A 24201-nucleotide genomic window follows, 5' to 3' on the forward strand; every position below is an offset into this window, starting at 1 on the left:
ATTTTTGGTTGATACATGTTGCCCTTTAGTACTTTAATAATGTTACTCTACTATCCTCTGTCTTACACTGTTTCCAGTGTAAAATCTGCTGTTGTCTTTTTGGTCTCTGGCTGCTTTTAAGATATACTACTCAATATTACTGGTTTTAAGCAATTGAATGATGATGTACTAGGTATAGTTTTCTTCATGTTTTCTGTGCTTGTAGTACATCGAACTTCTTAGATTTGTGGGTTAATATTTTTCATTACATTCAAAATACTTTTAGCCTTTATTTATTTAAATATTTTTTTCTGTCCAACTTCTTTTTCAGGGGCTCCAATTACATATGCATTAGAAGAGCTGAACTTTTTCCTTGGCTGACTGACACCCTGTTAATTTTTTTAGTAGTGTTTTCTTTGTGTTTTATTTTGGATAGTTTCAAATTTACTAATCTTTTCTTCTGCAATATCTAATCTGATGTTAATTTCAACCTGTGTATTTTTCATCTCAGGCGTTGTAGTTTTCATCTCTAGATATTTAAAGTGGATCTTTATTATATTTTCCATGTCTATATTTAAATTTTTTAAATTTAAATTTTTGCCTAGTTCTTGAACATACAAAATACTGTTATAATTACTGCTTTAATATTCTTGTCTATAAATTCTATTGTCTCATTTCTGAGTCAATTTTGATTGACTATTTTTTTCTCCTGATTATATGTTGTAAGTTCGTGTTTCTTTGCATGCTTGGTAACTTTTTATTGGATGTCAGACATTGCAAATTGTACCTTGTTGGGTCCTGGAAATTTCTGTGTTCTTGTAAATATTTTTGAGCTTTGTTCTGGGATGCAGTTAGGTATAAAAGCAGCTTGATCCCTTTGGGTCTTGCTTTCATCTTTGCTAAGCGAAACCATACCAGTGTGTTGTCCGTGGCTAATTTTGCCCCACTACTGAGGTTAACACCCTTCTGAATACTTTCCACAATGCTCCGTGACTATGAGGTTTTTCACCCTGGCTACTGGAAACAGAAATCACTCCCAGTCTATGTGAGCTTTAGGGATGGTTCCCTCTGATCCCTGAGTTATTTCTCTAGCTTTGGATAGTTTCTTTGTACACGTGTACTGACCAGTATTGAGCAGATTTGAGAGGGACTATTCACAGTTCTTTGGAGCTCTTTGGGAAGTTCTCTCCTTCCTGGTATTTTTTTTCTGTGAACTTTAGACATCTTGGCCTCCCTGGACGCCTACCTCAGGAGGCCTTCAGACTCAGGAACATTGCTGGGCTCCACCTGGGTTTCCTCACCATGTACCATGACTTGGAAACTCTCTATAGGGAGTAAGCTGGGGCCATTATAGAACTTACCTCATTTGTTTACCATCTCTTAGAACACTGCCCTTTGTTGTCTGATCGTGTTGAAAACAGTTTTTGCTTATGTTTTGTTTACTTTTTAGTTGTTTCACGTTGATGGATAAATTTGTTCCCTGTTACTCCCTCACTCCTCGTGGCCTTTGGTTCCCTCTCTCGGGTTAGGTTGTTGGCATCAAAGATATCAGGAGGAAACATCCACACTTGTCATCTTCCTGTTCAACTCTCAAAGTCTCTCCATAAATTTATGTTCCTCAATAAATTAATAAGGAAATTAACTTTATAATATTTATTATGTGGCTCGACACTGCTGATTCACTCGGTCTGTTTGTCAGAAGATCATGTGTGGTGCAGTGTATGTGAGGCATTCTGAGGGAGGAAAAATGACTCACTGTGGTGCCTCCACCCATTCTCTTTAGATGATGGCTATATTGTAGCTCACATTTTTATAGATATCTAGTTAGGCAGAATGCTGGGATCTACTATCTAGTTTTAACTAAACAAATCCTCTGAAGATGGACAGTTAGCTTAAGAGATTTATGCAAAGACACTGTGGACAGGAGATAAGACTAATAATAAAAGCATAAGAAGGTACTAGAAGAAAAGGAAGACATAACACTTTTTCTAGTCCTAGTTTGAGTGTTTTGATCTATAAATACTGTCAACCCTCATTATTCATAAATTCCGTATTTGTGAATTTGTATACTTGCTGAAATTTATTTGTAATCCCCATGTCAATAAATACTCACAGCGCTTTTGTGGTAATTCACAGACATGTGCACAACAGTGAAACAGTTGCATCAATGGACTTGCATGTTGCTAACTGAAGTCACACAAGGCGACGCTCTGCCCTCTTGCTTCAGTTCTCGTATTGTAAGCAAGCGTCTTTTTCAGGGGCTATTTAGTGCCATGTTTCTCATATTTTTGTGCTTTTTATTGATCATGTCACTGAAGAGTGGTGCTGAAGTGCTGTCTGTTGTTCCTAAGTGTAAGAGGCTGTGGTGTGCCTTCAGGAGGCAATTTGTGTTAGAGAAGCTTGCCTCTGACATGACTTATAGTGCTACTGGCCGTAAGTATATATTAAGATGTCTTTAAACAGAAGCACATTAAATAAGGCTATGTAATGATTGGGTGATGAAAATATTGTGAGCAAATGTTCACAGGCACCTAACCTTGTATTTCCCCTAAGAACAATGGTTCAGTATTTGCTAATTCATTGTGGTGACTTTACAGAACATAACTATCACAAATAATGAAAACTGACTCTCTATATAAGGAAAACTCCACAAATCTAACCAGATCTTACAAAAAGTGGTCAAAAACAGGAAAATTATCAGGAATATTATTGAAAATTAGATTTACATGAAGTAATGTTAGCAAGTAATTTCACTGTAAAGAATCTTAAGTTACTAATAAGACCATTAATGAGCCTATTGATACCAAAAAAAACCCGTTTGATAACTAATAATTCAGAACATGAAGAAAAATCTCTGTAGAAATATTTAGAGTGATTCAAATTAATGTCACCTCATTACATTATTTTCCAAAATTTTCTAAACTTAATAATTATTTAAAAGTCTCTTAAATTTTTTAATTTAATAACAAGATATAAGTATATATTTGGTTTTCACCGTATGGTAAAAAAATATAGCTGAATTACTGCACAAGAACAATTTTGAAACAAACTGATATACATTTCTTTGGTAGCAAATATTATTGAAAGATGACTAGAAAATATTGTCAAAGGTATGGAGAAGCATCCCTTAGAATAAATTATGCCATGTGGGAGGTTTGCACTGTAGATAGAAAGGACAAATGTCTAACATGCTCCACCTCATGGTATTCCTTAGTATTATTTCAAAAATAAAATTTAAGAATACTAACATGTTGTGAAACATTGCAGAAGATGTTATAGGAAAAGATGTATTTTTAACAGTAAGTTACTTCTTTAATAAAAAATAGTTCACTAATTATCCCATGTAAAATATTTAAAGGAATGATCAAAATTAAAACTTGATTATACATTTTGATTTTACAAAATTATAAATTTTCAAGAACAACTGATCTATCATTTGGCAATCATCAGAGTAATAATCATCAGTAGATGTCAAAACTCTGGGTGAACATTTCATGAGGAACAGAATATTGATATAGTTTCAAAGTATCTCCTCCAAAAATACTATTAAACACAAAAGGAGAAGTAAATAGCAATTTTACGCTAGAGAAACAGGGCAAATACTACCTTAACCAACTGATCTCAGTTAACATCACCAGTAATGGAACAAAAGGACCTCATTTCTCTCTTGGTAAGATGCGTTGAGAAGGACACAGATCACTTCTGTGGTGTTGTTGCCAAAAATGATTCTAAGCATGAGGAAATGAACTCAGATTGCTTGAACTTTCCAAAACTAAGGTCATGGGAGACAAAGGAAGAGTAAGAAACCATCCCAAATTAAAACAGACAAAAGAAGCATGTCAATTAAATGCAGCACGTAATTCTGAATTTGATTCTAAATAAAACTTTTACTTTTATTTTTTGCTAAAAAGGACATTATTGGAATAATTGGTAAAATTTGAACAAAGTTTGTAGATTGGATAGCAGTATTCTATCAGTGTTAAGTTCCTGGTTTTGCCCTGTGGGTTTGTAAGAGAATGCCCTAGCTCGCAGGAAACATACACTGAACTACGTAGATGTAAAGGAGCGTTGTGCCTACACCTGACCTTCAGATCGTTCATTAAAAACTAATATACATACATACATATTTAGAGAGACTGATAAACCAAATATGATAAAATGATAACAGTTGGGGAATCTATGTGAAGATTACTCAAGGACCCTTTGTACTGTTCTCACAGCTACTTCACAATAAAATGTTACAAAAAGTTAATTTTTTTGTGATGACAACTGTGATTAGTGGCATGCTGCTTAGCAGATAGTTTTGGAAAAAATATTGTACTTAATCTGCTCCTATAAGGAAAAGTGCCACTTAAACAATAAGTAATTAAAAGATTTGCATTTCCCTAATTATTAGTGATGTCGAACTTTTTTCGTGTTTGTTGGCCATTTGTATATCTTCCTTTGGAAATTGTTTATTTATGTCCATAATCAAAAAGTAAAAAAAATAGACGTTGGTGAGGATGCAGTGAAAAGGGGACACTTTTACACAGATTGTGGAATGTAAACTAGTACAACCACTATAGAAAACAGTGTGGAGATTCCTTAAAGAACTGTAACTAGAGCTACCATTTGACCCAGGAATCCCAGTACTGGACATCTACCCAGAGGAAAAGAAGTCATTATATGAAAAAGATGCTTGCACACATATGTTTATAGCAGCACAACTTACAATTGCAAAGATATAGAACCAGCCCAAATGCCCATCAATCAATGAGTGAATAAAGACATTGTAATATATATATATATATATATATATATATATATATATATAGAGAGAGAGAGAGAGAGAGAGAGAGAGAGAGAGAAACATGGAATACTATTCAGCCATAAAAAGGAACAAAATAATGGCATTTACAGCAACCTGGATGGAACTGGAGACCATTATTCTAAATCAAGTAACTCAGGAATGGAAAACCAAACATCATATGTTCTCACTCATAAGTGGGAGCTAAGCTATGAGAATCTAAATACAGTGGACTTTGGGGACTCGAGGTAAAGAGTGGGAGGAGGGTGAGGGATAAAAGACTACAAATTGGGTATAGGGCATACTGCTTGGGTGATGGGTGCACCAAAATCTCACAAATCACCAGTAAATAACTTACGTAACCAAACACCACCTGTTCCCCAAAAACCTAAGGAAATAAAATTTTAAAAAGTAATTAAAAGAATGCTTTTTAAATAGAAACTTTTGCCCACAAAAGAGCATTTTGGGAATGAATGCTTGAAAATGTTTTTCATTATCATGATTCTGCAAAAATTTTATGAGTATACTCATAAAGAATACTTGTATCTGCACACTTCAATAAAAACATGAGAATAAAATTTTCTAACCTGTTGCAAAGTCTCTCAAGTGTGGTATTTCAGTAGAATTCTGTTCTAGATAACTATCGCTACATAAGAAACCACTCCAAAACTAAGTGGCCTAAAATAACTTACTATTTTTCACAATTTTGGATGTAGACAGGGTTGTCTAGATGGTTCTCATTTGGGGATCTCTTCTACAGCTGCAGTCAGATGGTGAGTGAGACTGAAGTTATCCAACGATCTCTTCACTCTATGTCTGGTATCTGGACTAAGATGACTGCAGCGGTTGGGGCCTGGTCAGTCATCTCTTTTCATCTTTCTCTGCATTTTGTAATACTTATTATTATAGGAAGCCTCAGCAATTTACGTCACATTTACATTATATTAGTTATCAGTTATCTAAAGATGATTTAAAGTGTACAAAAGGATGAGCATGGGTTATATGTAAATACCACACCATTTTATACAAAGGACTTGAGAACATCAGTTGATTTGGGTATCTGTGGGGGTCCTGGAACCAATCCCTGGCAGATATCAAGGGATGACTGTACATCCAATTGCGTCTGTTTCTCTGTAGGACACTAACAGATAGACAAAAGCCAAAGGCTTCTGATGATCAAGTCTCAGAAGCCACGCAGTATCATTTTTATGATATTCTGTGGCTAAAGCAGTCACTAACCAGCCAAGATTCCAGGGAATGGAAGAACAAACTTCTTATCTCGACAGGGGAGTGGCTTGCATATATAGGAAAGAGATAATGGCAGCCACACTGAGAATATGCTACCAAACTTTTAAATCTAATTTGTTAAAAATACAAAAAATGTGACATGTTCTGATTTTTTTTTTTTTTCTGGAGAGAGAGAGAGAGAGAGAGTCTCTCTCTGCCACCCACTCCACTCTGCTGGAATGCGGTAGTGTGATCATAGCTCACTACAGCCTTGATCTCCTGGGCTCAGGCAATCCTCCTGCTTCAGCCTCCTGAGTCGCTGGACCAACAGGTGTGCGTCATCACACTGGGCTGATTTTTAAATTTTTTTGTAGAGACAAGGTCTTGCTATATTGCCCAGCCTGGTCTCAAACTCTTGAGCTCAAACGATCCTCCTGCCTCAACCTCTCAAAATGCTGGGATTACAGGCATGAGCCATCCTGCCCCGCCCTAATTACTTTTTAAGGAAAATACATTGATAAATGGGAAAAAGAACATTTCTAGACAAACTTTTGGAAAATACTTTGACTAATTTGTGGATGAGATTAAAAATGAATATTATGATTTAGAAGCCAATGATGTACTTTTTCCCTTAGAGTTTACCTTTGCCCAGCAATATTTTCAGCTATGACAGACAATAAATTGAACTTAGAACCAAAGTTTCCAATGGCTGTATCAAAAAGGGTACAGTCAATTTTTTTGAAAAAGGGGAACACATTCGATTATTTTATTCTCACTAAAATATTACTATTAATAATAGTTTTACTGAAAGAAAAACCTTTTGAGTATGAATAAGTATCATAAAATGTTACCTAATTTATAGCCTCTTTTTTAATTTCTATTTTTGTATATAGTTTATAATGCGCATAATATATCTGTACAGTTGCATTTTAGAGAGAGGCATCCAACTGTTAGGCTGAGAGCATAGATTCTGGAGCTAGATACCAGGAGTTGAATTCTGGTTCCACTGTTACCTGCTGTGTGACCTTGAACAAGTTACTGGACCTCTCTGTACCTCGGTTTTCTCAACTTCAAATTCAGGGTAATAATAGTGCCTAATCATAGATTATGAGGATTATTTAAGCTAATATAGAGTTTGTCACTGTATTTAGCCGTAACTACTACTGTTTAGCAACATCTTTTAAAACAAAAACATGCAGATAATTTGACCTAACAATTCCATGTCTAGATGTGTACTATAGGAAAATATTCATGTGCATGAGGAACTTTGCACAAGAATGTCTATTGGAACATCATTTTTAATAGTAAAAATATTGGAAACCATCTAAATATATAGGAAAAAGTGTAACAAATTGTGGCATATAGAAGGGATGGAATATTTCACAGTAGTTGGTAAATTTACATATACTGATACAGAAACATCATTAAGATATTAAGTTAAAAATCAAGTTGTGGAATAATGTGTACGACATGATTCTATTTATGTAAAAGACAATCTTGACATTATATATTTCTATATTTGTAGTTGTATTTACATATAAATATTTGTATCTACATATATAAATGTTTCTATGTGTACATATCTATTAAAAGGGTCTGGAAGGATATGCCACTGATATGGTTTAGATTTGTGTCGCCACCTGACTCTCAGGTTGAATTGTAATCCCCAATGTTGGAGGAGGGACCGGCTGGGAGGTGATGGGATCATGGGGTGGACTTCCCCCTTGCAGTTCTCATGATGATGAGTGAGTTCTCTTGAGATCTGGTTGTTTAAAAATGTGTAGCACCTCCCCTTTCTCCCTCTTCCCCCTCTCCTGGCTGTGTAACACATGCCTGCTTCTCCCTCACCTTCCACCACGATTGTAAGTTTCCTGAGGCCTCCCTAGCCATGCTTCCTGTACGGTCTGCAGAACCATGAGCCAATTAAACCTCTTTTCTTTATACATTTTCTAGTCTCAGACAGTTCTTTATAGCAATGCAAGAATGAATTAACACATGCAAGAATGAATAAACCCTTAGTTTACAGGAGAGTCAGTTCAACATGACAGTGGATTTTTCTATATTTCATTAATATTTTATAAGGATGCCCCTATATAATGATTATATAATTAAATATATGCTTCTCATATTTTTCAAAAAGAGTGAGTGCCACTTCTCCAGATTGTGAAAGGGAATCACCAAGCTTGACAGTTAATTACATAATTGTAGTCAGAGTGGAGAAAACAGGCCAGTGGGCTTTCTGTTGTTCTTTCTCAAAAACGTTTATTTCACTCATAACTTCAATGGAGTTAAGAATTTTTTTTTTCTATGAGCAAAAGATGGAAAGAGATTTTTGAAAACATTTACGATAGTTAATGGCAAAAGCAGAAAATCTAAGAACTTGTGTGTGTGGTTCCTTTCAAAACTCACCATTGATAATAGTTCATTCAACTAAAAAAAAGAAAATTTTAACAATCACATCCATGGAAGAGAGATTCCTTTTGCTACTGTCAGTTTTTTATTCTTATTTGGTTGAGGCAAAAAAAGTAGGGAGACAAGTATTATGGCAGATTATTAAATATATATCATATGTTATTCCTAAGTGAGAATCACTTTTCCAAAGTCCTGGGTGTAATCATCTCTTGAAATACAGCTTCACTACATGCCTCGAAGTCATTGGCAGTTCTCCAAAGAGACTAAACAGAACTTCAAATATTATTTCAGGACACTGAGGGAAAAGGAGAGAAGTGAGATTGATTTCATTTTAAATGACTGGAGCCGAGCTCTGTGAGGGCCAGTCTTCTCTGCCTTATTCCTGGGGCTTTTGTTTGCCAATTAGGGAGTATCACCTGGATTCAGAAGTTGGGCTAAACCAAGGCCTCATTGGAACAGAGACGGGGAGGAGACACGCTCCCTTCACAGCTGTCCTTGTGTGTCAGCCCAAGTAACAGACGGGAACAGCTGTGCCCCAGCCCACACGTGCCCTCGTGAGAAAGCTAGCGCAGATCAGTGACTCCTCACGATTTTAGAAAAGCAACTTGATCCTCTTATGGAAAGTGATGGCGTTTGTGGTTGTTTCATAAGGATCAGGAGAAGTCTGGGGAGAGACCCCCAGCCTCAAACTCTGTCCTTCAATAGGGTCCAAGCAACCCCAACAAAAATGAAAACCAAATTCCTGAACCAGAGAAGGAAGCACTTCCAATGTGACAGGTGCTCAGGGCTGGGTTTGTGAAGTTTTGCTTTGGGTGCCTGGAAGATGAGAAGAAAACAGAACTCACTTTTCTGCCCGGTTCTGTAGGAAACCACACACACAGAACCAGACACCTAGGAGTGGGTGGATAGTGCTCATGCAAGGGCACCCTGTGTGATGATCAGAAAGCAGTTGGGTGGGGTGCCCTGCAGGGAGGGAGGCAGGCTTCAAGCCCCCAGCAGCTCAGGCCACCAAGAAAAAGAATCCATAACAAAATGCTTTCATCCTCACCGGTGTCCCTGGTGATTCAGGGGCTCTTATTCCTCGTGGAGATCATGGAAGGCATCTAACATGCCCGAGATGAAAGAGTATCCCTGCTAATATTAAGTTCCTTAATATTATTGGCTTAATAGTAAGCCAAGTTAACTGAAACACTGGATAGGTTTACCTCATCCAAACATAAAGGGACCACTATGATAAAGCCCTGGGATTGGACATTAAGGATTATTTCTGTGCTTTGTAGCTTGTTTTTATTGATTTGGGGCTTTTATTAGGCATACAGTCCAGACTCCCTCCCATCCCCCACTTTTCCTCTGGGCAGCCACTTCTTATTATCTGTCCTTTGAAGTTTCTTAATGCATATCCAAACAGATACATATAGATCATTGTCTCTCCTTTTATGATATGGTAGCAAGGTATAGAGAGAGTTTCAGTTTTTTACAGTTTTGTAACTTTCCATTGTATGATGTGTAAGAATTAATTTAATCAGCATCTTATTGATGGACATTAAATGTTTTGTAGTCCTTTGTGATTACCAACAATGTAGCCAGGGATAACACTCCACTTATGTCATTTCACTCATATGCAAGTTTCCTATATGATAAATTTCTAAAAGTAGAATTACAGGGCCAAATGGCATGTGGATTTCAGTGATTCAACCAAATTGTTCTAGATGCCCACAAGGAATCTATGAGAATTTTCCACATTCTCATAGCGTATATTCACACTTTGAGTTTTGCCATTCTGACAGGTAAAAAGCAGTATCTCAGTGTAATTTTCATTTTGATTTTTCTTATATGGGTGAGGCTGAACATATTTTTATATGGGTAAGAGTTATCTACATTTCCTTTTCCGTAAACTCTTCACATCCTTTGCCCATTTTTCTGAGTTGTTGCTCTTTCCTTCTGAATCTAGTAATTTTAAAAAACTGGTTATGTATTTTTCACTTTTAAAATTTCCATTTGGTTCTTCCTTACATTTTCTATTTCTCTGCTGTGAGTTTCCACTTTGTCATTTGTTTCAAGCATTCATACTTGCTTTAAAATCAGTGCATTTGTATAATAGCTGCTTTATGATTCTTGCTGGATAGTTTCAACATCAGTGTAATCTCAGTGCTTACAATTGCCTTTTCTCCTTCAAGTTGAGATTTTTATGGTTCTCAGTGTGATGAGATTTTGGATTGCATCCTAGACATTTTCAGTAGTATGTTATATTATTCTGGTTCCTATTTAAATCTTTGATTTTAGTAGGCACTTGACCTGTTTAAGTTCAGAATGCTTGTTCCGGTTCACTTTGTGAGCTGTGGGTCAAAAGTCATTTCATTTTCAAAGCCTTTAGAGTGCTATTACAATCTGCCCCACTTGGGTGCTACCCTGAGGCTAATCTGAAACCCAGGCAGTGTTTCAGACCAGTGTTCAGCTTTTCTGACCCTTGAAACTTTTTGCTGTGTTGTTTCTTGTCTGTTTTGTGCATGGGGCACTCAGAGTTCTACCCAGGATTTCATATACAAATTTAGAAAATTGCTTTCTCCAGTTCTGTCCTCCACATAGTCCTCCCCCAGCCTCTAGTTAGGAGTGGGAGGAGTATGGTCACGTTACTGCAGGGGAAGGAATAGATGAGTGGACTTCATCCACAACATCCCCCCAGCAGCACATGGTGGCAGGGGGAGGGGTTAGCCAGCACAAAAGGGCAGATGTGGTCAAAATGTTTTTGCTCTGCTGGAAACGCTGGTCATTTGGCTAAAAAGAGTTTTCTTAGGATTTTTAAATTTGTACCCATCTGCGTTTCTGGGTTATAGACATTGCCAGAGCTCACACTGCCATAAACGGGAACAAAAAATTAATGAACAAAAGAAAACAAACACATAAACAACACTCAAATCTCTCCCTGCTACCTGATGCCTTGCGTATGGAGGAAATCACCAGCTTTTCTTTCTTTATCCAACTTCGGAGTCTTCTGTGGGTTGCTTTGTGAATTTTGTCCAGAGCTTTTTGTTATTGTTAGTAGGAAGAATAGGGCGGAACATGCTTAGTCCATTTAGTCTAGAAACCAAGTTGTGGAGATCTACTCACTTCTTATGAAACTGTCCCCCAGCATCTACTCCATACCTGCCCTACCTTCCTGCTGTCTGAAAACCCCAGCAGGCTGTTTCTCCATGCCTGGGTCTGGGTCACGGCCAGTGACGCTTTCTGACCCCACCTCCCCATGCCTCAGGGGTCACGCGGTCTCCGAATTCAGGCTCCACATCTCATCTAGCAAAGAGGGGAAGGCTTGCATGCTCTATAAACCATGTTACTGCTATACACCATGCTTATCTAGGTAGTAACTGCTGATACAGTCACCACACTTACCTCCTGAGGACAAACACTAATGCTCAGAGGCAGTGCCATTGAAGCCATAAGAAGGAAATACTTTCATAACCGCCTCATAATATTCAAAGTTTCCTCCCCCACTAAGCAGGCAAATTTCACATTATTATGCCCTTTCTCATATCCGCTTCCAAATCATGCTGCCTCTAGCCTGCCAGCCGAAGAAAGGCCCCTGTTCCCGAGCCAGCTGTGCCTCAGACACTTGCCTACCTGCCACGGCTTGAAGATTACCTCTGCAGGGGTAATTAATTCTGTTCTCAGTCAAGGGCTTTCACATGAATCTGTTTCTGGTTCTTTCTATTTATAGGTTATTTTATACTTACAACTCTCTCTCTTTAACAAACAAAACAGTATGAAAACAACATCAGCAACAAGAACAAAGGAATAAATAAAAACTCCCTGCATCCTGCTACTCTGCTCTGATTACCACCATCTCTTCTTTCCTTTCCAGACAAGCTTCTTGGAATGGTAATCAATGAGTCCTTATATCCTCCCTGAGATTCATATCCCATCTCAGCTTTGTCTAACTCTCACAACTTCGTTAGTTCATTAAGGCCTTCAACAAACGGAATATTGCCAACTCTAGAGGGTACTTGCTAGTCCCCCCTAACTCCTCGCCCTTTCTCGATACTCTCAGCTCTTCTGCTTCTGTGATAGTCCTCTCTTTTTCCTCCCACCTCTCTAATAGTTTTTCATCTTCTTCATGAATTGCTCAGCAGCCCATCATCCCTTCCACAGGAATGTTAATAAGATGCTGCTGCTGCTGATGATAACCCTCCCCAATATGTACTGAGCTCTTATGCCAGGTTCTAGGCCAGGTAGTTGGAATGCATCATAACATTTAATTCTCATAAAAATCCATTTTTGGAATGTGGAAACTGAGAAATGTCAGGTTATTTGCCCAAGTTTAGGCAGCTATTCCATGGCAGAGGATTTAGGTATAGGTTTACCAAAGCCATTCATCTTTGGCCTGTTTCACAGTTCACTTTGCATCTTCTCCTTGAATCATTTTGGCTATTTTCATGGTCTTTCCCAACTGACATCTATCAAAAGGATTTTCCGATCTGGGTTTTCAACTCCTGAATCAGACTTTCTCCTGGACTTGTCAATCTGGATATCCTCTACTGTATTAGTCAGGGTTTTTCAGAGAAACAACCTATAGGATAGATAGGTATATCAAAAAAAAATTTATTATAGGATCTAGCTCATGTCTGTTGTTAGTTGAAAGTTCAACAGACGATCTGCTGTCTGCAAACTGGAGAACCAGGGAAACCAATGATGTAATTCAGTCTAAGTCCAAAGGCCAGCAAATCAGGAGGTTAGTGGTAAGAGTTCCAGTCTAAGTCCAAAAACCTGAGAACCAGGAGTGCTGATATCTGAGGGTAGGAGAAGATGGACGCCTCAGCTCCAGCAGAGACACAGAGAGAGAGTTTGCTCTCCTTCTGCTTTTTTGTTCTATTCAGGTACTCAAATAATTGGATGATGCCCACACACATTGGTGAGGGTGGATCTTCTTTGTGCAGTTTTCTGATTCAAATGCTAATCTCTTCTGAGACCCCTGCACAAACACATCCAGAAATAATGTTTTACCAGTGATCTGGGCATCCCATGGCCCAGTCAAGTTGACACACAAAATTAACCATTCACTTAGAAACCTCATAGAACTCATAATATTCCCTCCTCTATGCCACCTGATCCTTCTGCTGTGCTCTGGGTCTTTGAGATTGAGATAGCTAGCTTCCACCCAGTTGTACAGGGGACACACAAAACACTTTTGACTCCTCCTCTCTCCTTTGCCCTTCACTTACCATAAAGCCTATTAATTTTATTTCCTGTTTCTAGAATCCAGCTTTTCTTCTCACCCCAACTAGTAGTCTCAGGCTCAGGTTCTCATATCTTCTCTTTTGGTTATAGCAATGAATTCCTACAAAGTCTTCCTACTTTCATTTTATCTTTTTTTTAAGTCAGTAAGCTTCACTTAAAGTGTCTTTTCTCTTCCATTCCTTCCCCTTAAAACACCCAAAACATAAACATGGCAATTTGGGTTATCTATTGCTATGTAACAATCCACATGAAAACTTGGAAGTCTAAGATAATTTATGATTCTCTCTCCAATTCTGTGGGTTGATAAGGGGCAATCCTCAGTTGGGGTATTTGATGCAGTTGCATTCAGATGGTGGCTTGGAATGGAGTGATCTAAAGGCCTGACTTAGCTGGATGTTCACAATAGCAATGCACAAGGTGGTTTTGGCTGGGAGCTCAGCTGGGATGACTGACCAGAGCACCTACATGTGGCATCTCCATGGGGTTTAGACTCTGACCGCATGGCAGTTTGTTTCTAAGAGGAGATGTCATGTTCCGAGAGCAAGTATTCTGAGAGAACTAGGCAGAAGCTGCAGGACTTCTTAAGACCTCTTCTTAGAATGTCACTTCTGTTACCTTCCCTTAGCCAAGCAGTTGCTTAGGCCAGCCTAAACTCAAGAGGAGAAAAATTAAAGCCTACCTTTTAATGCAATGAGCAATACACATGTACAGAGAGGAAAGCCGGTGAGGCGATTAACTTGGAGACTATCTACCTCAATGACCATATCATTTTCATGTGTCTAACTCCTGAATTGCTCCCCAATCACTGGGACATGAAGTCCAAGTTTCCTACAGTACAATGCATAGACTTTCTAGGGTTTGCAACACTGACTTCTCCAACATCTTTTCCTTCCACTCCTAGCCCTCCGCATGTATTGCTTATACATCTCTCTATCCTGCCTCTGCCATAGACCTTCGTGGTTATTCCCTCTCCCCACCCACCTTAATATCCTTGCTAATCCTTCTTTTCTTAGTCAACTTCTATTTCATCCTTTAAGGCCACTTAGACACCACATCCTCCAGGAAGCTCTCCTGGACTCCCACCTTGGGTAGGGTGAGCCACTTTTGTGGCTTCTATTGCACCCTGAGTGCACTTATCATAATGCTTGTTATAATACTTGTGCTGATATTATACATTCATGTTTCTCTTTCCCTTCACACCCCTAGAGGGTTAGCCCCTTGAAGGCAGGAGCCATATCCCATCCATCTTCGTACCTTTGGTGCACTTTGGTGTGATAGCTTTGCAACGTGTCAACTTACCTAGATAGAACTACACTTCCCAGAATTCCCTCCCCTGCGTGTTTCTGGTTAGAGTGAGCCACAAAAGAGCCTCCTGTGGGACATGTGAAGGTTGGAGGTGAAGCAGCAGCCTTTTTTGTAGCTCACACATATGCTGCTTGTTGCTGGTGTGGGACAGTAGGCCCCCTGTTGTCCTGCTTCAGCCTCTTGGCTCCTGTGATGAAGGGCACAAGCTCTTCCTGTAGGACACCCATACCATCAAAGTCAGAGGCAGCAAGAATTGGTCTCAGCCCATCCTCATGGGTTCCAGCTTGTGCCCACGGGCTCCATCTTGTCCTTGCTTCCCCACTGCCTGCCTTGTGGACAATGGCCTTACAGAGATTGCTTAGCAAGAACTCACAACTTTGTAAGGTACAAATCCCCATAACAAAGATATATATACACACACACACAGAGGTATATATGTATATGTGTGTGTATAAGTGTGTGTCTGTGTATTTGACATGCATACATAAAACATGTATTACCTCCTAGTGATTCTGCTTCTGATTGAACTATGACTGACATAGATGACAGGGTTTATCAGGGAAAATTTGAGACATGTCAAAAACAATGACAAATCACCTGCTTTTAAAATAATAATTGCATAATAATATTACAACTAATCATCTCTCCATGCCGTCTCTTCACCATCCCACAGGACAGGGTTCGAGGTTGGGTTCGAGGTTGGGTTCGAGGCTGGCTCTATCACTTTCTAGCTATGTTCGTTGGGCAAAATCCAAACCTCAGTTTCATCATCTGTAAAATGTAAGAAACAATTGTGTCTACCTCATGGGTTCATGGAGGATTAGAGATAATACACTTGAAATTCTTAGAATGTACCTAACATGTAATTAATGTTTAAGCCAAGTTGGCTAATATTAACTGTATAAAATACATAACTACTTGCAGATAGCGCATTTGTCCCTATAATAATTTATATTCCATCCACGTACATTTACACTCATAATTCAGGAACTGCATTTGTGTTACTGAAGTGCAGAGATTATAGTACACTTCAGAGGTCATGAATATAAATAGTGTTATACTGTTTCTAATCATTTATGGGTTAAAAAGTTTATAATAACAATATATCTCAAAAATTAATAAAAGTATAAGATTAAAATTATGTAGTCTACTTGCTTGTGTTGATGGCATAAACCCAGAATGATGTAACTCCTTCATTCCTTTGGCTCTTTCAGAGATCTTCCTTCAGCCCTAGAGTTTTAAACTCTTCCTTCTTTAAAAACTGAATCAGGCCGGGTGTGGTGGTGGCTCATCCCTGTAATCCCAGCACTTTGAGAGGCAGAGGTAGGTGGATCACTTGAGGTCAGGAGTTCAAGATCAGCCTGGCCAATATGGTGAAACCCTGTCTCTACTAAAAATACAGAAAAATTAGCCGGGCATGGTGGCACATGCCTGTAATCCCAGCTACTCTGGAGGCTGAGGCAGAAGGGTCGCTTGAAGGCAGGAGGCAGAGGCTGCAGTGAGCTGAGATTGTGCTACCACACTCCAGCCTGGGTGACAGAGGGAGAGTCCATCTCAAACAAACAACAACAAAAAACCAAACCTGAATCTATCTATATATTTGAAACAGCTTTGTAAATTCTAAATCATACATTTGACTGTCCTTTTCACTTTATCTTTTTAGAGTCATTTCAGAAGGTAGACATAGCCATGGCATTTAGAACCGGTTTTAATATTGATCCATCTAGAAGGCTTCCAAGATCCCACTAAAATCTTAACAAAATGAGGATATGAAGACAGTTTTTAGAAGTCCCATTGGCTCTCAGGGACAGGGCTTGCAGGAATGTGCAAGACAGAGGGTGAGAGGATGACTTGGGATGATGTGACTTTTCTATTCACTTTGCCTCTTGGAACATTTAATTTTTCTGAGCTCTCTTTGTTTATGAATTGAAAATGCTTTTGTTTATTAAGTTAATTAAATTATTTTAAGAACATAAACAATTCGAGATAAGGGACTCAAACATTGTGAGCCTCTCTGTCTCTCTCTGTGCTAACAAACGGTTGGTGTCATAATAAAACAAGTAGATTTCTAAATAAGGCAAAAACGCCCGGGTCCTGTGTGATGAAGCAAGAAGCCAGACAGAGCTTCCTACTGTTTCTCCTGCCCCTGACGCACACTGGGACCCTCAGAAACCCAGCGTTATATGACAGAGACCAAAAGTTAGTTCCTAGACAACAATGGACAATGTCTTGATATTTGCTTATCACCCCTCAGCGACTAGGTAAGGCTCTAGATTGTGAGAACTCAAAGCAGAGCTTTCCCGTATCTGCCTTAGACTGTAACAGTCTGGATATATACATGTTCTTACCCTACTACCCTATACACGTCTTGAGAGCAAACCACAGTCTATTCCCACTTGTCATATAGGAGGCATTAAAAATCAATTATATTCTATAGAATAAACAATTTGAATTTTTTCACAAATTAAACTTCAGTTCAAATATGTTATGTACTTCAAATATTGAGATTAAGCAAACTAAAGCCTCACCCAGTCCTTTTTCAGTACCCTTAAATCAGTTCTTGGGAGGCTCCAGAAACTTGTCTTAAAGATAAAGGATGAGATGAAAATGCTTGCATTTCTAAATGCTGTTTCCTGAGGAACTCAATGTAATATGCTTAAGGTTCAAGAAGATGGGGAGTATATCTTGAGTCATAGACAGAACATGTTCATTGTCAGTGTTGGGCTCAGCATGTGACTGACGGTTGCTGATCCTGGTTCTTACAGTCCCCAGATTCTGAGAGCCACCTGGCACAAGGGGCATCCTCCTATGTTGCAGATGGCCAAGGGCAGGTCAGAGGGCCTGATGCGCTCTTGACTCTTTCTTGCCTCTATCTCCAGCCTTCCCATACATGGGCTTCCTTCCATTACCTGTATCACCACAGCACCTATGAATTCCCAGTAAGCTTTCTGTTTAAAATGTAGAACCACTCAACTTCTAGGAGCTCATGGAAGATGGGTGGGTATACATTTTTAGGAATGAGAATGGAACTAGTATTTCAGTTCCTATCCGGAAGCATGCATCATCCTCAAATTGAAAAGAAAGTAGATAAAGTTAGAACATGTTCACTGTCTTTGAGGAACTCATGGTCTCATGAAAAGACAGCATGTCCTATCTTGTACTGTGGATTTGTCTTGAGAGCAAATGGGATGTCTTTCAAGGGGCAAAAGTAGGGTTCTCACAATGCCTAGAATCATTGATCATTGTGATCATATGATCATGATGCACAAAACAGTCTAGACTGTTCTTCTTAAGTTTCAAGTAAATTTCAAAGATACAAGGAAACTCATGTGTCATGATCTCGAAAATAAAATTTGGAGACGAAGAATGATGGCTTTCTGCTCTTAGAGGAGGAACAGGTGACAGGAAGCAATGTCACTGGAAGTGGGGTTTCCTCTTTTGTGAAATCCACATATTGCCATTTGTTTCCTGTGTTTTGTCAGTAGCTTGTGGAGGAGAATGAGCGGAGGTATGCTTTATTGCATCTGAGCCACAACTTTATGAAGACACAGCTGTGTTCTTGCTGTTCACCTTTCATTATTAGTTCCATGGAGTTCACTGCTGGCTATGATACATCACAACATTGACAACAGATGCAACCTCTGACAAGTTTAGTTGTAGCCAGTGGGACCAGCATTCTAGATGGTTTGATTTGTGCCCATAGCTTCTTGTTTGGATGACAGATTATACAGACACCCAGGTTATAGCCAATACGTAGTTATAGAGCTCACTTTTTTCACGTGATTTCGGTTGGGTGATTTTGTTAATGAGTATTTACAGTTTTTCACACATAAACTCCCAGTATGAAGCTACTCCACGTTTATTGCTTTGCATGGTACTGCAAAACTGCATTTATTGTGCTTTCTCAGTTTTTCATCAGAAACCCTTCTTTAAGACATAAACATTGCATGTTTTTCACTCTGTTTTTAAAAAACAAATTAAGCAGACACTCATTTATGAAGGTACTTCAGGTAAAAGACAGGAAAGGCTCCCAAAAGGGATGTGTGGGGGCCACTTTTGAGGGCTGTCTTTCATGTCCATCTCAGCCATCCCTCAGGAATTTCTGTTTTCTTTCTGATGCTGCCCAAGTGGCAATCCCACCCTGTCCCCTGTCCCTGACCTTGGACATGGGGAGCAGCACTGTCCCAGGGAGGGGCAGACAGAAGAAGGGAAGATGGTGAGCCCAGTCACTCCTCAGCCCAATGGGGTTTCCTCAGCAACATCTCACGCCACACTGTCCTCTCTCCTTGCTCCTCTGCTCCAGAGAGGATGGTTTCCATGTGCTGCTTCTCTGCCATCTTTCTTTCCTCTTACTTCTTTCATTATGAAACCAAAGTGCTAGAGGGATCAGGGGCTATGGGGGACCCACGAAATCCCATGTTCATGAAGATGGAAGAGAATGCTGGTGGGGGGGGGGCTGAGGCCTACAGAGATGGGGATGGAAAGCTGCTCCCTTAGTCATCTGAGGCTGCTCTAACAGGATACCACACACCGGGTGGCTAATAAGCAACAGATGTTTATTCCCACAATTCTGGAGGCTGGGAAGTCCAAGAGCAAGGCACCAGCAGATTCAACATCTGGTGAGGGTCTGTTTCCTGGTTTGTATAGAAGGTGCCTTCTCCCTGTGTCCTCATATGGTGGGAAGGGCAAGGCAGCTCTCTGGGGCCTCTTTTATAAGGGCACCGATCCCACTCATGAGGACTTTCATGCCCTAATCATTTCCCAAAGGCCCCACCTCCTAATACCATCACATTCAGACTGCAGCAGCCTCCTCTTCATTCTCAAATCCTCCCTCAATAACAACCTTCGTTTTGAAAGGATTTCAAGGCAGAGATTCTGATACCTACTGGAGCTTTTATCCTGTTTTTCAGAGGTTTGAGAGGGTTGACAACAGCTGTGGTTGGAATAAGAGGAGTTAATGGTAATAGAAAGGAAGTTGACACCTGAGGAGGAGAGTTGGGGTCACAGGATAAAGTGCCTCCAAGGTTTCTATCAGTGGGAAAGCTGACTGGCTAACCCAGGCTGCTTGGAACGCCCCGTCTATGCCATTCTGCCTTCCTCGCAACTTGGCGGGTCCTCATCCAGACTCCATTCCTGCATTACTTCTCCTGGTCTCCATTAAGATGCAGCCTTCCCGAGGACAAGGGAACTGCTGGGTGACTTAGACAGTGAGGCCCTTTGCTGCTCATCACAACCAGCGTCTCTGGAACCACAGAAAGGCAGCCTGGGATCAGGCGGAGGCAGACATTACTTATGGATGAAGGCAAGGGGTAGGGAGAGGGTCTAGGTGTAAAACTGACACCAAACCACCACACAGGACTATCCCAGTCAGAATAAAAGGGGAGGCTATTTAAGCATCAGAACGTGCTCCCTCGACCCCAGAGCCTGTCCAGAATGTCGGGGGCCGCTACCTGCTTGCCTGCGAGGCCTCCATGCTCTCCGGTGCTCATGTTCCCATCTGCTTGCTGCAGCACTAATGAAAAAACTCGACGGCCAGGCATGCTTGGAGGAATAACTCATGAAACAGATTGTAAAGCCCGGGCCCATGACTTGCTCTTTTGGGACTTGGCACTTACGTCTCTTTTTCCATTTGCACAGACTGAGCAGGAGGCCAGGCCTCCCCGCCCGGGCCTTGGGAGCCAGGCGCCTCTCCTCTGTCCCCCAGTTCTCCTACTCGGCCCCCACACCCCCAGGGGGAGATGCAGGGGAGCTGTGCGGACGCCGAGGCCGCGCCTGCTCCACATTCCAAGCGGGACACGGCCTGAGTCCCGCGGGCCCTGCCCGGAGGCCCCTGGGTGTGAATCTGTGTCTCCCCACTCGCCGGCTCCCGCGCCGCCTTCAGGCTTTTTTTCTCGCTCGCTCTCGCCATTCCCCGGGCAGCGTCTGCGTTTCAGTGCGCGGACATTTCCGGCTGGCGGGGGATGGGACGGCGGCCAGCCCGTTCCCGTTCCCGTTCCCGCCTGGCTGCAGGCGCAGCTGCGATGACTTCATGACTCTGCAATGGCCGCGGGGCCGGGAAACAGGGCCGGGATTGTATTCACGGGCTGGAAAGTAGCAAGTGTGAAAGACACCCGTGGCAGACTCCACCTCCTGCCTTACTAAAAATTGCTCTTATCTCCGGCAAAAACTCCCTGAGTTCCTTTTCCCCCTCCTGGCAGCCCTGGAAGGAGGGCCGCTGTGGAAAACGTGGCCTCCTCAGGCCGGAGTCCCCTGGGCCTTCCTCAGCCAGGATCAATGTAGAGGGAATGCCAAATACTCAACCGCCTTTAGGTGGGTTTTTAGGTTTCAGGGGAAATAATGAAATTTTGCATTCGAATCTGAACATGAGTGTGTCAGCGTGTGAGTGGTTGGGTGAAGAAATGGCCCTGTTTCTGCTATTAGCTTGTCCTACCACCCCGGGGAGAGCCTGACCCAGTGAGGTGGCCGCAAGATCCTAAGAGCCTTGCTCCACCGAGGTCCAGACCGCGGAAAACCGAGACCCAGGCACCACGTGACTTGGTTGTCAAGATGCCTGACATTTCAGTGTGGTGGCAATGGACCGGGCGTGCCTGGGTGAGAGGAACATGTGGACATGGATTGTCAGATTTGACTATGTGCATGGTGTTATTGCTTGTGATGGTGAAAACTTGGAGCAACCTAAATGCCTATCAACAGGAAATCAAACAGGGAATAAGTAAAGTGTGCTGTATTTATAGGATGGAATTGTATACAGCAGTTAAAATAAATAAAAGTGATCTAGTTGAACTGGCCTGGGATAAGGCTCAAAAAATAAAATAAAATGAGCAATTTGCAGAATGAAACTGCAGTATGAAACCATTTATGTAAGAAAAGAATGAGGGCGAGAGAGAGAGAAAGAATAAAAGAAAAACAAGAAAAACCCTCATGAAGCAATACTGTTTTCTGTGCTGTACTATAGGCTATATATAAAAGGACTGCAAGCCTAAATCCCCAAACCCCAGACTATCCAAGGGGAGGGTTCAGAGGGATAGAAATTGGAGAATGTGGTCAAAAGGCATTTTTGAGTAAATGTCCTAATATTTCAGAAAGTGAATTCAGTTATTTCTTATGTAATTAAAAATTCATTACAAAATAGGGGAAAATGAGGTGTTAGTGGTTTACAAACTTTGTCCATCCAGATTGAGCAAATGTGGAGCTTTGCCGTTGACTTATTTGTGAGTAATTAGTGGTTTCAGTTTTTTTTTCTTTTCTTTTGCTGAGATGTAGCAAATTGATATAATTAAAAGGGTGAGACAAGGTATGTGTGAGTGTGTGTGTTCATAAATCAACAGGTGACTGTGTTAAGTAACCCTCAAGAGAGTCCTTTTCCAAGTAGTTAGTCTGTCATACGTGGCCTTGCTCAGCTGCAGGGTCATCATCCTGTCAGGCCAAACACGGGGCTGCAGCATTTATTGCTCTAATTGTGCTGTTTAGAAACGTGTGGGGCACAAGGGCTGGGGAGCCCTGATCTGTTTCTTGGAGTCCTGCCATCTCCCTTTGTACCTTCCACTTGGAAAATCTCGCAGGTAGACATCAATTAGCAATGCAAACACCATGTTGGAAATTCACTTTATTTGGGGACTTGTGGGGGGCCTCAGGTAAGTGAATAATGTAGCTAAGCATTCTGCAAACCCATAGGTAGTGATTACTATAGACAGAGATTTTGAAATATGGATGAAGCTTGTGTGTGTGTGTGTGTGTGTAGAATTAATAATATAAAATTGTAAAATTATTTTAAAAACATTCTTTTATTGAAGGAGAACATTTAAACTGAGAAAATAAATTATAAACTTACTAGGAAATAGCTTGCTTATGTTGTAGAATCAGTGTGAATAATACTAGTTGTTTTCAAAAATAATCTTTTCCCTAACTGTAATAGTTATATTCTCATTGTAGAAAACTCAGTAGTTAAAGAAAAGTATAAACAACACAATTAAAAGCAAGCAAAAATGAAGCAGTAGCTAACTCCTGATGGTTGAATTATGGATGTTTTCTTTTAGACTTTTCTATTATTAAAATAACAAAATCTCCATCCTACTGGCGATATTACTTTGTAGTCTGTTTTTATCATACTGTTAATATCTGAGAGGCCACCAATCCAGAAGTTTTCCTGTACCCCGTTCTAGTCAGTTTCCTACCCACCCCAGGCATGGGTGGCCACTGGTCTGATTTTTATCACTATCATGTTGCCTTTTTCAGAATGTGATATGAATGGCATCATACAGTATGTAGCCCTTTGTGACGAGCTTCTTTCATTTATCATAATGCTTTTGAGAGTCTTCTATGTTGTTTATTTTATTGCTGAATATTGTATGGGCATATTACAATTTGTTTATCATTTGCGGGAATTTGCTGAACATTTAGATCTAGTCTGTGGGTCAAAGTCTGTCACCTGTTTTGGAATACTCTTGGACATTATTTCTTCAAATAATGCTCTGCCCCATCTCAGCCTGTCCTCTCCTTCTGGGACTTAAGTTGCAGCTGTGCTAGGGAGCATCTGATTGGGTTCCCTATATCTCTTATGTTCTATTTTGTTCTTTCATTTTTTTCTCTTGGTGCATCAGTTGGATCTTTTCTGTAGACTTCAACTACACTGTGTTTTTTCTTTCAGATCCTTGAATATTTCCGATGCTACTGCTATGAGGCTGGTGCAAATAGAATCTGAAACTTTACTTCCATCCCTTTTTTTGCCTGGTTAATTCTTAGTCATCATCTAGATTTTGCTTCCCCAGGAATGCCTTCTCTGACTTCCAAGATGAAGCCAGATGACAGCCCCTCAAAGTACTAAGCCTCTTTCCTCATGAACACTAACCAAAGTTGCAGAATTTGTCTGCCTTCCTCTCTAGACCGTAAGTTTTACAGGGCAGATATTGGTCTACTTTTTGTTTATTGTTGTTTCCCCATCTGTAGCCTGGTTCCTGAAACATAGTAAGATCCTAATATTTTTGAAATGTTCCCCCTTCAGGTAGTTGGGGGTCGGCCTCCTGAGATTCTTTAGGTAACCTCATCATAGCTCTGGGTATCTCATCTATGCCTTTGCACCAAGCATCCCACGCTTGGTGATGGTCTTTACAGAAATGTCTACTGCGTATGGCCTCAGTTGACTTCAGAGATGGAAGATCAAATCACTGCAAGAAGGGCATGATCAGGGACATTTCTGCCATAGCATGGTTAGAATACCAAGCTGAAAACAGAACATAGGCTTGATCATAACTGTAGTGGACAAC

At 40.4% G+C, this 24201-nt stretch overlaps 1 long non-coding RNA gene across 1 annotated transcript; it reads right to left on the minus strand.

The window, feature by feature from the left end:
- Window positions 1–12574: 12574 nt before the first annotated feature.
- LINC02872 (long intergenic non-protein coding RNA 2872) lies at window positions 12575–22333 on the minus strand. The gene is made up of 2 exons (XR_011612360.1): window positions 20543–22333; window positions 12575–12965 (listed from the first exon to the last, which is right to left on the minus strand). It is a non-coding gene; the product is annotated as a long intergenic non-protein coding RNA 2872 (long non-coding RNA).
- Between the last annotated feature and the right edge of the window lie 1868 nt (window positions 22334–24201).

Source organism: Macaca nemestrina, chromosome 14 (assembly GCF_043159975.1).
Source record: "Macaca nemestrina isolate mMacNem1 chromosome 14, mMacNem.hap1, whole genome shotgun sequence".
In the NCBI taxonomy this organism is placed as follows: Eukaryota; Metazoa; Chordata; class Mammalia; order Primates; family Cercopithecidae; genus Macaca; species Macaca nemestrina.